Genomic DNA, 15,557 nt, shown 5'->3' with positions numbered 1-15,557 from the left:
CATTTGGTTCACCTTCTGCTTTTGAAAAAATTTGCATATGGCCAAATTGCAATTAATAAATTTGAATCACAATTAGTGAATTTACGTATCAGTCAATCAACTGAATTGAAGTGGAATGCAATTTTATAAGCTTAACACAGAAATTTACATCAAACATTGTGTTACATGTGAAATGTGACAGACAGGAAGTGTATGGTATCATGATATTTATTGTTATATATGTAAACTTGTATATACCTTGTACAGCCACCAGAGGGCTCATACCCTGGAGTCCCAACAGATCCCACAATCCCTTGGGAGCACAGGTACTTAAGGAGGCCTCACAGGCTGGAGAGGCACTCTGGAGACCTGCAATAAAAGACCAAGGCCACACTTTATTTTGAGCTCACAGTATCCAGTCAGACTCTTTAATCATACATAACAACTGGTGACGAGATACTGATGACGAACCCAACGATGCAGAGAACTGTGCATCCTGGAGAAATTTTCGGAGGGAGATGATTGGGAAATCTTCGTGGAGTGACTCGACCAATACTTCGTGGCCAACGAGCTGGAAGGAGAAGCGAACGCTGGCAAACGAAGGGCGATTCTCCTCACTGTCTGCGGGCCACCAACGTACGGCCTCATGAAAAATCTGCTTGCTCCACAAAACCCACAGAGAAATCGTACAATGATTTGTGCACACTGGACTGAGAGCATTTGAACCCTAAGGAAAGCATTCTGATGGCGAGGTACCGGTTCTACACCTACAAAAGGTCTGAAGGCCAGGAAGTGGCGAGTTATGTCGCCGAGCTAAGACGCCTTGCAGGACATTGTGAATTTGAAGGACATTTGGAGCACATGCTCAGAGATTTTTTCATACATGGTATTGGCCATGAAGTGATACTTCACAAACTTTTGATCTTGAGTAAGGCCATAGCAATAGCTCAGACATTCATTGCCACCAGTGACAATACTAAGCAAATCTCTCAGCACACAAGTGCTGCTACAAGTACTGTGAATAAAGTGATGTTGTTTTCAAATCGCAATGCATAGGGCAGGCCCCACATGCCTGCAGCTGCACGTCCGCAGATCAAGGGTGATGAATGCAAGGCCATTAACACCTTGTTGGCGCTGCAGGGGTGATCATCGTTTCCATTCATGCCGCTTCAAAGGGTGCATTTGCAAGGGCTGTGGAACAATGGGACACCTCCAACATATGTGCAGGCGAGCTGCAAACCCTATTAAGCCTACAAACCACCATGTTGCAGAGGAGGACAGATCCACGGCGGATCACGACGAACCAGAGCCTCAGACCGAGGAGGCAGAGGTATATGGGGTGCACACATTTACCACAAAGTGTCCCCCGATAATGCTGAAGGTTGAATTAAATGGACTCCCGGTATCAATGGAGCTGGACACGGGCACGAGCCAGACCATTATGAGCAAAAAGACTTTCGATAAATTGTGGTGCAGCAAGGCCTCAAGGCCAGTCTTGACTCCCATTCGCATGTGCGAGAGAACTTACACAAAGGAACTGATTCCCTTAATCAGCAGTGCTACTGTAAAGGTCTCCTACGATGGAGCAGTGCACAAGCTACCACTCTGGGTGGTACTGGGCAATGGTCCCACGCTGCTCAGCAGGAGCTGGCTGGGAAAGATACACTGGAACTGGGACGACGTCCGAGCGCTATCGCCCGCTGACGACACTTCGTGTGCCCAGGTCTTAAACAAGTTCCCTTTGCTGTTCGAACCAGGCATCAGAAAATTCCAAGGAGCAAAAGTGCAGATCCACCTAATTCCGGGGGCGCGACCCATCCATCACAAGGCGAGAGCAGTACCATACATGATGAGAGAAAGGGTAGAGATCGAGCTAGACTGGCTGCAAAGAGAGGGCGTCATTTCTCCGATCGAATTCAATGAGTGGGCCAGTCCGATTGTTCCAGTCCTCAAGGGCGATGGCACCATCAGAATCTGTGGTGCTTACAAAGTAACTATCAATGGTTTCTCCCAACAGGAGCAATACCAGCTACCAAAGGCTGATGACCTTTTTGCTAGCTGGCGGGAGGAAAGACGTTCACGAAGCTGGACTTGACCTTGGCCTACATTACGCAGGAGCTGGAGGAATCATCGAAGGGCCTCACCTACATCAACACGCACAAAGGTCTCTTCATTTATAACAGATGCCCATTTGGAATTTGATCAGCCGCGGCGATATTCCAGAGAAACATGGAAAGCTTACTGAAGTCGGTTCCGCGCACGGTGGTCTTCCAGAATGACATCTTGGTTACAGGTCGGGACAGAGCTGAGCTGCAGAACCTGGAGGAGGTACTTAGTCGACTCAACCACATGGAGTTCAGGTTAAAATGCTCGGTGTGTTTTCCTGGTGCCTGAAATGGAGTTCCTGGGGAGAAGCATCACGGCGGACGGCATCAGATCCACCGATTCGAAGACTGAGGCAATTGAGAACACACCGAGGCCACACAACGTGCCGGAGCTGTGGTCGTTTCTGGGACTCCTGAACTACTTTGGTAACTTCTTACCGGGTCTCAGCACACTGTTAGAACCACTGCATATCTTACTACGTAAAGGGGGCGAATGGGTTTTGGGCAAAAGCCAAGAAAATGCCTTTATAAAAGCTAGAAAATTGTTATGCTCAAACATATTGCTTGTGTTGTATGATCCATGTAAGCGTTTGGTATTAGCATGTGATGCATCATTGTATGGTGTCAGGCGTGTATTGCAACAAGGTAATGATTCTGGGAAATTGCAACTGGTTGCTCATGCATCTAGAAATCTGTCGAAGGCTGAGAGAGCCTACAGCATGATTGAAAAAGAAGCATTAGCGTGTCTTTACGGGGTAAAGAAAATGCATCAATACCCGATTGGGCTAAAATTTGAATTGGAAACTGACCATAAGCCACTAATATCCCTGTTTTCCGAGAGTTAGCGGATAAATATGAATGCATCGGCCTGCATCCACAGATGGGTGCTCACATTGTCCGCATACAACTACTCCATCCGCCACAGGCCAGGCACAGAAAACTGTGCCGATGCTCTCAGTAGGCTGCCATTGCCCACCACAGGGATGGAAATGGCACAGCCCGCAGATTTAGTCATGGTTATGGAAGCATTCGAGAGTGAGCAATCACCCGTCACAGCCCGACCGATTAGAACCTGGACGAGCCAGGACCCCTTACGGTCCTGAGTAAAAAATTGTGTGCTTCACGGGAGCTGTTCCAGTGTCCCAGTGGAAATCAGGAAGAGATAAAGCCATACCAGTGGCGCAAAGATGAAATGTCTATACAAGCAGACTGCCTTCTTTGGGGCAATCGGGTAGTGGTCCCCAAGAATGGCAGAGACACTTTCATCAGTGACCTCCACAGTACTAACCCAGACATCGTAATGATGAAAGCGATCCCACGTGTGGTGGCCTGCATGCACACATGTAACACATGCTCGCAGTTAAGTAATGCACCCAGGCAGGCGCCACTAAGTTTATGGTCTTGGCCCTCCAAACCGTGGTCCAGGGTCCATGTTGATTATGCAGTCCTGTTTTTGGATAAAATGTTCCTTGTGGTTGTAGATGCGTACTCCAAATGTATTGAATGTGAGATAATGTCGGCAAACACGTCCGCTGCCACCACTGAAAGCCTGCGGGCCATGTTTGCCACACACGGACTACCTGATGTCCTTGTGAGTGACAACGGGCCAACTTTTACCAGTGCCGAGTTCAAAGATTTCATGACCCACAACGGGATCAAACATGTTACATCTGCCCCGTTCAAACCAGCATCCAATGGTCAGGCAGAGAGAGAAGTGTAAACCATCAAGCAGGGTTTGAAGAGGGTAACTGAAGGCTCACTGCAGACTCGCCTATCCCGAGTCCTGCTTAGCTACTGCACGAGACCCCACTCGCTCACTGGGATTCCACCTGATGAACTGCTCATGAAAAGAGCACTTAAGACAAGGCTCTCGTTAGTTCACCCTGATCTACATGAACAGGTAGAGAGCAGGCGGCTTCAACAAAGTGCATATCATGATAGCGCAAATATGTCACGCGAAATTGAAATCAATGATCCTGTATTAGTGTTGAACAATGGAGAAGGTCCCAAGTGGCTTCCCAGCACTGTTGTGGCCAAAGAAGGGAGCAGGGTATTTCAGGTCAAACTTTCAAATGGACTCATTCACCAGAAACACTTGGGACCAAATCAAACTCAGATTTACAGACTATCCTGAGCAACCAACTTTGGACCCTACCTTCTTTGACCCCCCAACATACACACCAGTGGCAACCGGCACCATGGTTGGCCATGAAGCAGAACCCATCACCCGCAGCAGCCCAGCAGGACTCACCACACCAGGCAGCCCAGCAAGGCCAGCTGCACAGCAGCCCAGCGAGGGCCCAACAAATGATTCACCAAAACCAGAATTTGCACCGAGACGATCAACCAGGGAAAGAAAGGCCCCAGATCGACTCACCTTGTCACTATTTACACTGTTGACTTTGCGGGGGAGTGTTGTTATATATGTAAACTTGTATATACATTGTACAGCCATCAGAGGGCTCATCCCCTGGAGTCCCAAGGGATCCCACAATCCCTTGGGAGCACAGGTACTTAAGAAGGCCTCACAGGCTGGAGAGGCACTCTGGAGACCTGCAATAAAAGACGATGGTCACACTTTACTTTGAGCTCACAGTATCCAGTCAGACTCTTTATTCATACATAAGATTTATAATGTTACCTCTCCCATGGTATCTCTTACAGCTTTTATAAGAACAGGAGTGTTATGCCAAGTAGGATTACCCGGGATACTTACTTATCAACAGTGAGGTTGGCCCTGGGATTTGGAGAGCTTGGAAAAGAGCCCAGGATCTTGCTTTACTGGGATGGGGCTTGCAAAGGTTCTGGGAACATTGGGCAGACCATGGGATATGGGATCACTGGGCGAGGGCACCTGGGATCTGGGAGCATTGTGAAGGGAGGTCTCAGGTCTTGGGGCGGTTGTGGGACCAGGGAGAGCTGGGAATGCAAGCAAGGGATTTGTGATCACTTGAGAGAGGTTGCGATAATCTGGGAGTAGAGAGGGTGAAGATTGTGAAGTGGGCGGGAGGAGGTGTTCTGCAGTCCAGCAGCGCTGGGGATGGAATTTGGGAATGTTGGCAGAGGGTGGCGTTTGGCAGTATTTGTGTAGAACACAATCTGGCAATCTAATGGAGGAGGGTATTTCATGAGAATGGGCAACAAACTGCCATTGGCCCCTTTTGAACCTCTAATACCTCCATTAACTTTCTCATCGTCCTGTCCACAGCCCTTTTAGTACCCTCACATACACAGCCACCACTTTCCCCATCATCAGCTGATCCCTACATTTGCATTCATGTTTTAAATCATGGAGGAATAAATTATCTGCTGCTTATAATGAATAGATGGACAATCATGAGATGGGGTGCACAATTTTCTGGTACGTGCTCTGGGCAGAAACATAGATTTTTCCCTTTAATACACAATTATTGCATTTGCTGATAAATACAGTCTTTAATAAACATAGAATTTCATAAACAAATATAAAATACCTTATAAAACACTCAAAAGTTCATCATTAATGCAATCTGAATAATGGTTCCGAAGAGAGAGAGATTTATGATTGAATATACAACCAAAATGAAGTGACAAATGGCCAAAAATAATCCATTCTCTATTCAAACCTTCAGCAAATAAACATAATCACAGGGTATTGCTAACTGCAGGTGCTGCTGATCATAGTTGTTGCATGTTTGAGAATTTCCTATTAGAAAACTAGAAAACCCTGTTGCTTAGAAAATTATCTCTGAGAGTGGTCTAGAGTAACTCTCCCTCTGATTATTCCCTTTCTAGTGCAGCTTGTCTGTCTTCTGCTTATCTACACACTCAAGCAGCTCGGCTAAGACTGGGAATGACCAGTGCGGACGCCCCATGCTATATCAAGCTAATCTTGATACGATAGGATTAATTTTCTGATTTTGCACTTAAAGGGAGCCATGCCCATCAACAGCATGCATTGGAAATTTGGGCACATGTGCGTGGCTTTCTGATCATTTAAATTAATGGTAGGATAATTGAACACCACACATGCTCAAATTTCCAATTTCTACACCTGGCTGGCAAAGTCATGTGCAGTGTAAAACAGGTTGCCGATTTGCTATTTCCTGTTTCGTGTTACCACCAAGATGAATGTCACTCCCGTAGTGTCTAGGAATAACTACAAAATGATGCCAGTATATTATACAGGCAGAATACAAGTAACTTCTTGTCTACTTGCCCAGGAAAGGGCACAGAATTAAGTGGGTATTGATTGTTACACCTCTGGAATAAATGTACATCAGGTCTGGATTAGTTGTTCATGACATAGAGACCAATAGTTAAGACTATTGAATCAGGGGAGAAGCCCAGAATGGCCCAAGCAATCTCAAATGAACATAAGAAATAGGAAGAGGAATAGGCCATATGGCCCCTTGAGCCTGCACCGTCATTCAATAAGATAATGGCTGATCTGATCATGGACTCAGCTCCACCTACCTGCCTGCTCCCCATAACCCCTTATCGTTTAAGAAACTGTTTATTTCTGTCTTAAATTTATTCAATGTCCCAGTTTCCACAGCTCTCTGAGGCATCGAATTCCTCTGAGAGAAGAAATTTTTCCTCATCTCAGTTTTAAATGGGCAGCCCCTTATTCTAAGATCATGCCCTCTAGTTCTAGTCTCCCCCATCAGTGGAAACATCCTCTCTGCATCCACTTTGTCAAGCCCCCTCATAATCTTATACGTTTCGATAAGATCACCTCTCATTCTTCTGAATTCCAATGAGTAGAGGCCCAACCTACTTAACCTTTCCTCATAAGTCAACCCCCTCATCTCCGGAATCAACCGAGTGAACCTTCTCTGAACTGCCTCCAAAGCAAGTAAATATGGAAACCAAAACTGCATGCAGTATTCCAGGTGTGGCCTCACTAATACCCTGTATAGCTGTAGCAAGACTTCCCTGCTTTTATACTCCATCCCCTTTACAATAAACGGCAAGATTCCATTGACCTTCCTGATCACTTGCTGTACCTGCATACTATCCTTTTGTGTTTCATGCACAAGTACCCCCAGGTCCCGTTGTACTGCAGCACTTTGCAATCTTTCTCCATTTAAATAATTACTTGCTCTTTGATTTTTTTCTGCCAAAGTGCATGACCTCACACTTTCCAACATTATCCTCCATCTGCTAAATTTTTGCCCACTCACTTGGCCTGTCGATTGTCTTTTGCAGATTTTTTGTGTCTTCCTCACACATTGCTTTTCCTCCCATCTTTGTATCATCAGCAAACTTGGCCATGTTACACTCAGTCCCTTCATCCAAGTCATTAATATAGATTGTAAATAGTTGAGGTCCCAGCACTGATCCCTGCGACACCCTACTAGTTACAATTGCCAACCCGAGAATTAACCATTTATCCCGACTCTCTGTTTTCCGTTCGTTAGCCAATCCTCTATCCATGCTAATATATTAACCCTAACCCCGTGAACTTTTATCTTGTGCAGTAACCTTTTATGTGGCACCTTGTCAAATGCCTTCTGGAAATCCAAATACACCACATCCACTGGTTCTCCTTTATCCACCCTGTTCATTACATCCTCAAAGAATTCCAGCAAATTTGTCAAACATGACTTCCCCTTCATAAATTGCTGAAGTTAATGAAATTATTAATTTTGACTCTTGCTTTTGGGACAGGCAGTTTTGGTGTCAGAAACATTCACCATCCCAGAACTAGCCCAGGGAAAGCTTGCAGCAAGTCTCACAACTATTTCTGCTTTTCTTTTAAAAAAAACCCCAGCTATCTTATGTACTTGGTGTAGTGTTAAACTTACTTAGTGGCTTTCACATACCTTCACGCATAAAACAGGAGCAAGTAATATTTCTATCTGCCGTGAATTTGCCAGGGACTCCCAGGTGTCGATGAGGATGTTGCACTTTATCAAGGAGGCTTTGAGGGTGTCCTTGAAACATTTCCTCTGCCCACCTGGGGCTCGCTTGCCTTGTAGGAGTTCCGAGTAGAGCGCTTGCTTTGGGATTTTTGTGTTGGGCATGTGGACAATGTGGCCCGCCCAACGGAGCTGGTCAAGTGTGGTCAGTGCTTCGATGTTGGGGATGTTGGCCTGATCGAGAACACTGATGTCTGTCCTCCCAGGGGATTTGCAGGATCTTGCGAAGACATTGTTGGTGATATTTCTCCAGCGATTTGAGGTGTCTATTGTGTATGGTCCACGTCTCTGAGCCATACAGGAGGGAGGGTATCACTACAGCCATGTAGACCATAAGCTTGATGCCAAATTTGAGGGCCTGGTCTTCGAACACTCTTTTCCTCAGGCGACTGAAGGCTGCGCTGGCACACTGGAGGCGGTGTTGGACCTCGTCGTCGATGTCTTCCCTTGCTGATAATAGGCTCCCGAGGTATGGTGCTAATGTGGTGGTAAACCTAGTGACAACCTGAAAATCAGTCCAGCAGTGTCCAAAAAATAATGGGGTAGATTTTTGCCTTGACTACCTGGGCATTGAGTACTGCCTGGGCAAGTGCACGGAGGAAACTCTGGCAGGAAGGAATGCACATACTAACAGAACCTATTTATACACTTAACAGCTTCTTATACATCTCTTTGAGATAATAACTTAAGTTCTTTGATCTCATCTTTTCAATAACATTGCATAATCCAATACCTCATAAAACAGGGTGAATAGGCCCGATATCATTCTACCGTCAGTTTTTGAACATCACTCTCCAAGAAAGTATCCAGGTATATGTGCCTTATTGAATGATTTAAGATGAATCAAGCACAGTTACAGTAGTGTAGTGGTTAAGTTACTGGAGTAGTAATGCATAGGCCTGGACTAATAATCTAGAGAACATGAGTACCACAGCAGTTTGAGAATTTGAACTAAAATTGGAACTATAATTAAAAATGACCCATGAAGCTATCGGATTGTCGTAAAAACTCATCTGGTTCACTAATGTCCTTCAGGGAAGGAGACTTGCTGTCCTTACCTGGTCTATATGTGACTCCAGTCCCAAACCAATGACTCTTAACTGCCTTCTGAAGTGGCCGAGCAAGCCATTCAGTTGATCAAATTGATCACCTTCAATGCATACAGCGCTGCAGTGCCAGTGATGCCCACATCCCAAGAGTGAATTTAACAAAGTATAGTTTCATACTCTTAAAGGAATCACCTCTAGTATTCCTCAGTGCAACTCCCGTAACAGGGCGCTTCAATTGACTCAACATTTGGGCTCAACAGGTCTTGCATTATGCAGGATTTGTTTTACAGTTGAACAACTTTGATACCAGCCTGAGAATTGTGCAGTACAGTAAGGAACTGGATTACACTGAATTCATTGTTTAACAGCTGTGATAACTAAAAGATAAAAACACACTCCCATAAATCAGGAGCATTCTTGAGCTGAAGTTTCTGTTCTGTGAGCAATGTTGCCATTCTGGATTTTCTCTAAAGGACTGATAGCAATGGCAAGTCTGCTGATGATTTAACGTTCAGAGACATAAAAGGACATGGATTACTCGTTTGTAGCTGTCCAACAATAGCTTAATGACCATTACCCACAAGTACAGTTTCTACTAATTGTAATCATCTACTAATATATTAAGTCCGAATGACCACCATCAATATTCCCCAAAACCTGGCTTCATCAGTGAAATAAGGATTTCTATCAGAGTATGTATTGCTCAATGCCACTCAATGTCTTGATTTTTTAAACTATTGGCATATATAGAATATGGCACAAATAACGACAGATTGCAATTGTAAAAAAACTGTCGCTTGGATCAATGTCAAGCAGAATTGATTGTAATGGTTGCTAGGAGCTTGAAAGATTTGAAGAAATTGTACTGAACTATCCATGGGCAAGTTGTATATTTCTCTTTAGCATAGTACATGCTCCAACAATCCTAGTTCAGTACTTGATAATTAACAATACCAACAAGAATATAAGAACATAAGAAGAACATAAGAAATAGGAGGAGGAGTAGGCCATTCGGCCCCTCGAGCCTGCTCCGACATTTAATAAGATCATGGCTAATCTGATCATGGATTCAGCTCCACTTCCCTGCCTGCTCCCCATAACCCTTTATTCCCTTATCTCTCAAAAATCTGTCTATATCCGCCTTAAATATATTCAATGACACACCCTTCACAGCTTTCTGGGGCAGAGAATTCCATAGATTTACAACCCTCTGAGAGAAGAAATTCCTCCTCAGCGCAGTTTTAAATGGGCGGCCCCTTATTCTGAGACAAAGGGCTCAAAATTGGCCAGGAGTTGCTCCGTTTTTTTTGGAGCAACTTGATTTTTCTGGAGTATCTTAAAAATCCCCATTTTGCACATTCAATTTGTGCCAGTGTAAGTGAGTTAGTTACGATTTTTTTAGTTTAGTTAAGTTTTTCTCAAAAGGGGGTATTACCAGCCACCTACGCCAGTTTTGGCCATTTAGGCCACTTTGGCCAGCTAATAGTTACTCCAAATCTACTTAGGCCAACGTATGTGGCCACTTCAGAAAACCCTTGCGGAGAGTTAAGAAATCACTGCAGGTAGGTACATCAAAGGCCAGCAGAACTCAATGACTTGACTAAAGAATGTGAATAGGATCAAACAGCTATACAGGACATCGTATGACAAACTTCGCAAAGTTAATTTACTATACAACAGAAGCATTCATGGAAGCTTAAACTACAAAAATAAAAGAAGTAAAAGATAGTTGAATTAAATTGCGCTAATCTCACAACTAATTTAAACAACTATTTGTTTGTAATGATTGTACTGGGCCAAAATTGAGCCTATATTATCTAAATAAAGTCTACTTCAATAAATAAGATATTCTCTCAGTGTTCCTCTGTCACTTATGTTCTTCTTTCACAGTAGCACCAGGTGAATAGGCTTGACAAATGGTCACCACTATTCACAAAAGACAAAACATATTTTCAAAATATCCAAATAAAAAATAGAAGTAAGTAAGTCCTACCCTATCTTTATCTTCGCCTGGGAAGGCAGCGGAACGGCCTGTGCGGTAGGCCACTCGGCCTGGGATAGGGGCGGGACTCACCAGTAGCCGGTATGATGAGGATGATGATGATGATTGGATCCCACGCTGCAGCAACACACTGAGAGGCTGGGGGTGAGGAGCTACTGCGCATGCGCGCACACTCCAAGGTGCATGTGCAGACGTAGCAATGCGGTGGAGGAGGATTTCCTGGAGTTTATTAGGGATGCTTTTCTTGACTAATATGTCGAGGAACCAACTAGAGAGCTGGCCATCCTAGACTGGGTGATGTGTAATGAGAAGGGACTAATTAGCAATCTTGTTGTGCGAGGCCCCTTGGGGAAGATTGACCATAATATGGTAGAATTCTTTATTAAGCTGGAGAATGTCTGCATTCCAGAGTACTTAAGAAGGTGGCCCTAGAAATAGTGGATGCATTGGTGATCATTTTCCAACAGTCTATCGACTCTGGATCAGTTCCTATGGACTGGAGGGTAGCAAATATACACCACTTTTTAAAAAAGGAGGGAGAGAGAAAACGGGTAATTATAGACCGGTTAGCCTGACATCCGTAGTGGGGAAAATGTTGGAATCAATTACTAAGGATGAAATAGCAGCACATTTAAAAAGCAGTGACAGGATCGGTCCAAGTCAACATGGATTTGTGAAAGGGAAATCATGTTTGACAAATCTTCTGGAATTTTTTGAGGATGTAACTAGGAGAGTGGACAAGGGAGAACCAGTAGATGTGGTGTATTTGGATTTTCAAAAGGCCTTTGACAAGGTCCCACATAAGAGATTGGTGTGCAAAATCAAAGGACATGGTATTGGGGGTAATGTACTGGTGTGGATAGAGAATTGGTTGGCAGACAGGAAGCAGAGAGTCGGAATAAACGGGTCCTTTTCGGAATGGCAGGCAGTTACTAGTGGAGTGCCGCAGGGCTCAGTGCTGGGACCCCAGCTCTTTACATTATACATTAATGATTTGGATGAAGGAATTGAGTGTAATATCTCCAAGTTTGCAGATGACACTAAACTGGGTGGTGGTGTGAGCTGTGAGCAGGATGCTAAGAGGCTGCAAGGTGATTTGGACAGGTTAGGTGAGTGGGCAAATGCATGGCAGATGCAGTATAATGTGGATAAATGTGAGGTTATCCACTTTGGTGGTAAAAACACGAAGGCAGAATATTATCTGAATGGTGGCAGATTGGAAAAGGGGAGGTGCAACGAGACTTGGGTGTCATGGTTCATCAGTCATTGAAAGTGGGCATGCAGGTACAGCAGGCGGTGAAGAAGGCAAATGGCATGTTGGCCTTCATAGCTAGGGAATTTGAGTATAGGAGCAGGGAGGTCTTACTGCAGTTGTACAGGGCCTTAGTGAGGCCTCACCTGGAATATTATGTTCAGTTTTGGTCTCCTAATCTGAGGAACAATGTTCTTGCTATTGAGGGAGCACAGCGAAGGTTCACCAGACTGATTCCAGGGATGGCTGGACTGACATATGAGGAGAGACTGGATCAACTGGGCCTTTATACACTGGAGTTTAGTTGGATGAGAGGGGATCTCATAGAAACGTATAAGATTGTGACGGGACGGGACAGGTTAGATGTGGGAAAAATGTTCCCGATGTTGGGGAAGTCCATAACCAGGGGACACAGTCTTCGGATAAAGGGTAGGCCATTTAGGACTGAGATGAGGAGGAACTTCTTCACTCAGAGAGTTGTTAACCTATGGAATTCCTTGCCACAGAGAGTTGTTGATGCCAGTTTATTGGATATATTCAAGAGGGAGTTAGATTTGGCCCTTACGGCTAAAGGGATCAAGGGGTATGGAGAGAAAGCAGGAAAGGGGTACTGAGGTGAATGATCAGCCATGATCATATTGAATGGTGGTGCAGGCTCGAAGGGCCGAATGGCTTACTCCTGCACCTATTTTCTATGTTTCTATGTCCCAGCACTGTTTTCAGCGCGGGACGCTGGCTCCGTCCCCGACCCGACTAGCCACGCTGCGCGAAGACCTGGGAGAGACCGGATAGTGGCCAAAGTGGGGAGCGATTTTTTTTTTAGAGCACTTTTCAATGCAGTAAAGCGGCGCATCTCTGGTGAGTGTGCTGAAAAAAGGGGTGGGCCAATTTTGAACCCTATGTCCCCTCGTTTTAGTTTCTTCTATGAGTGGAAATATCCTCCCTGCATCCAACTTATCGAGCCCCTTCATTATCTTAAATGCTTTGATAAGATCACCTCTCATTCTTCTGAACTCCAGTGGGTATGGGCTCAACCTACTCAACCTATCTTCATAAGTCAACCCCCTCATCTCCAGAATCTGGGAACCTTCTCTGAACAGCCTCCAATGCAAGTATATCCTTCCTTAAATATGGAGACCAAAACTGCATGCAGTACTCTAGGTGTGGCCTCACCAATACCCTGTACAGTTGTAGCAAGACTTCTCTGCTTTTATACTCTCTCCCCCTTGCAATAAAGGCCAACATTCCATTTGCCTTCCTGATTACTTGCTGTACCTGCATACTAACTTTTTGTGTTTCATGCACAATGACCCCCAGGTCCCATTGTACCGCAGCACTTTGCAATTTTTCTCCATTTAAATTATAATTTGCTTTTCTATAATTTCTGCCAAAGTTGATAACCTCACATTTTCCCACATTATACTCCATCTGACATATTTTTTCCCACTCACTTAGCCTGTCCATTTTTGTGTCCTCCTTACAATTTGTTTTCCCACCCATCTTTATTTCATCAGTTAACTTGGCTACATTACACTTGGTCTCTTCATCCAATTCATTAATATAGATTGTAAATAGTTGAGGCTCCAGCACTGATCCCTACAGCACCCCACAAGTTACCGTTTGCCAACCGGAAAATGACCCATTCATTCCGACTCTCTGTTTTCTGTTAGTTAGCCAATCCTCTATCCATGCTAATATATTACCCCCAACCCCGTGAACTTTTATCTTGTGCAGTATCCTTTTATGTGGCACCTTATCGAATGCCTTCTTGAAATCCAAATACACCACATCCACTGGTTGCCCGTTGTCCACCCTGCTCGTTACATCCTCAAAGAACTCCAGCAAATTTGTCAAGAGTTGCAGATGGTGCGACACAATGGAAAAGAGATTGGAAAATGGGAGCAGTGGGGCCTGATTCTAAATTTGAACATGTGCTCTAAAAACTCCAAAAGAGCAGCCAATCAAACATACATAAAAATAAAACCGACAAAATACTTGTACTTGAACTGAATGTATCGACCTCTCCCTCAGAATCCTGGCCAAACATGACAGGCAGGATTTTCCTTCCAAATCAGGCAGTATAATGGCGGAAAATGAAGGAAAAATGGGTGTGGAGGCCGACTGCCAACTCTTGCCATTAACACTGCCAACCTGGTTTTCTCTCCCTCTCATGCAGCAGGAAAGTCGGCCATCTGGGCCCAGTCCACTATCTCACATGTAGATTTCAGAAGACAGGCAGATCCCAGGTTCCTGTCAGATTTCTCTCTTTACCACCCCTGCCATCACCAATCCATGAGGGTTTTATGATAGTCCCTGGAGCAGTGGCGGCAATCTTGGTTGGTAGAATGTTGTCGGTAAAGGGCCCAGTAGAGGCCCCTCTCCCTCCCTTAAGGCCTTTTCATCTTCTTTGAAGCCAATCAGCTCATGGAGAGGATTTATTTAATTTTTTTTTAAAGTTTGGCTCGTCTGCCCCTTCAAGTGACTTCTCTTAACATAAGAACATAAGAACATAAGAAATAGGATCAGGAGTAGGCCATACGGCCCCTCAAGCCTGCTCCGCCATTTAATACAATCATGGCTGATCCGATCATGGACTCCGGTCCACTTCCCTGCCCTCTTCTGGAGCTGCAGCGGGTTTCCCAATGCAGCACTGGCGACTTTGTCCATTGTGACCGTGGCCTGCCTCCTACTGCCTCCACTTTAAGAGCTGCAGCAGCACCCGATTTCCTGCCCACATTTCATGATGTGCACCCGCTGCTCGCCCATAGTATGTTAATGAGGCTGAACACAGAAACTCAGCCAGGTTCAGCACTTGTGGACATGGGCAGGTGTTAGACATCCTGCACCTGCCTCCCGCCAGTTCCATCCACTGAGTTGAAATTGTGGGTGGATATTTCCGAATCGCACCCGCACAGTTCGGGTGGGACCCGGGAAACAGCGGTAAACCCGGAAGTTTGTGTTTCCCAGCATGCTGTGTGATGTGAAGGGTGGGTTCCCCACCCAGAAGCCAGCCTGATTGACCTCATGACATTTCAAAGCACTTTACAGCGAATGAATTATTTTTGAAGTGTAGGAAATGTGTCAGGCAATTTGTGCATAGCAAGATCCCACAAACAGCAATGTAATAATGACCAGATTATCTGTTCTAGTTGCATTGGTTGGGGGATAAATATTGGCCAGGACACCAGAGACAACTGCCCTGCTCTTCGAAATAGTGCAACTGAATTTGTAACATTCACCTGAGAGGGCAGACGGGGCCTCGGTTTA

The 15,557-nt window shown here is 45.0% G+C and overlaps 1 protein-coding gene across 1 annotated transcript in view; it reads left to right on the top strand.

The window, feature by feature from the left end:
• slc35f1 (solute carrier family 35 member F1) overlaps positions 1-15,557 on the top strand; it is a 491,079-nt gene that overhangs the window by 60,129 nt on the left and 415,393 nt on the right. The gene's annotated exons all lie outside the window — the stretch shown is intronic.

This window comes from Pristiophorus japonicus, chromosome 7, assembly GCF_044704955.1.
Source record: "Pristiophorus japonicus isolate sPriJap1 chromosome 7, sPriJap1.hap1, whole genome shotgun sequence".
Classification (NCBI taxonomy): Eukaryota; Metazoa; Chordata; class Chondrichthyes; family Pristiophoridae; genus Pristiophorus; species Pristiophorus japonicus.
Note: the sequence above shows the minus strand (reverse complement) of the source record. Positions and strands in the feature narration are given on the sequence as shown.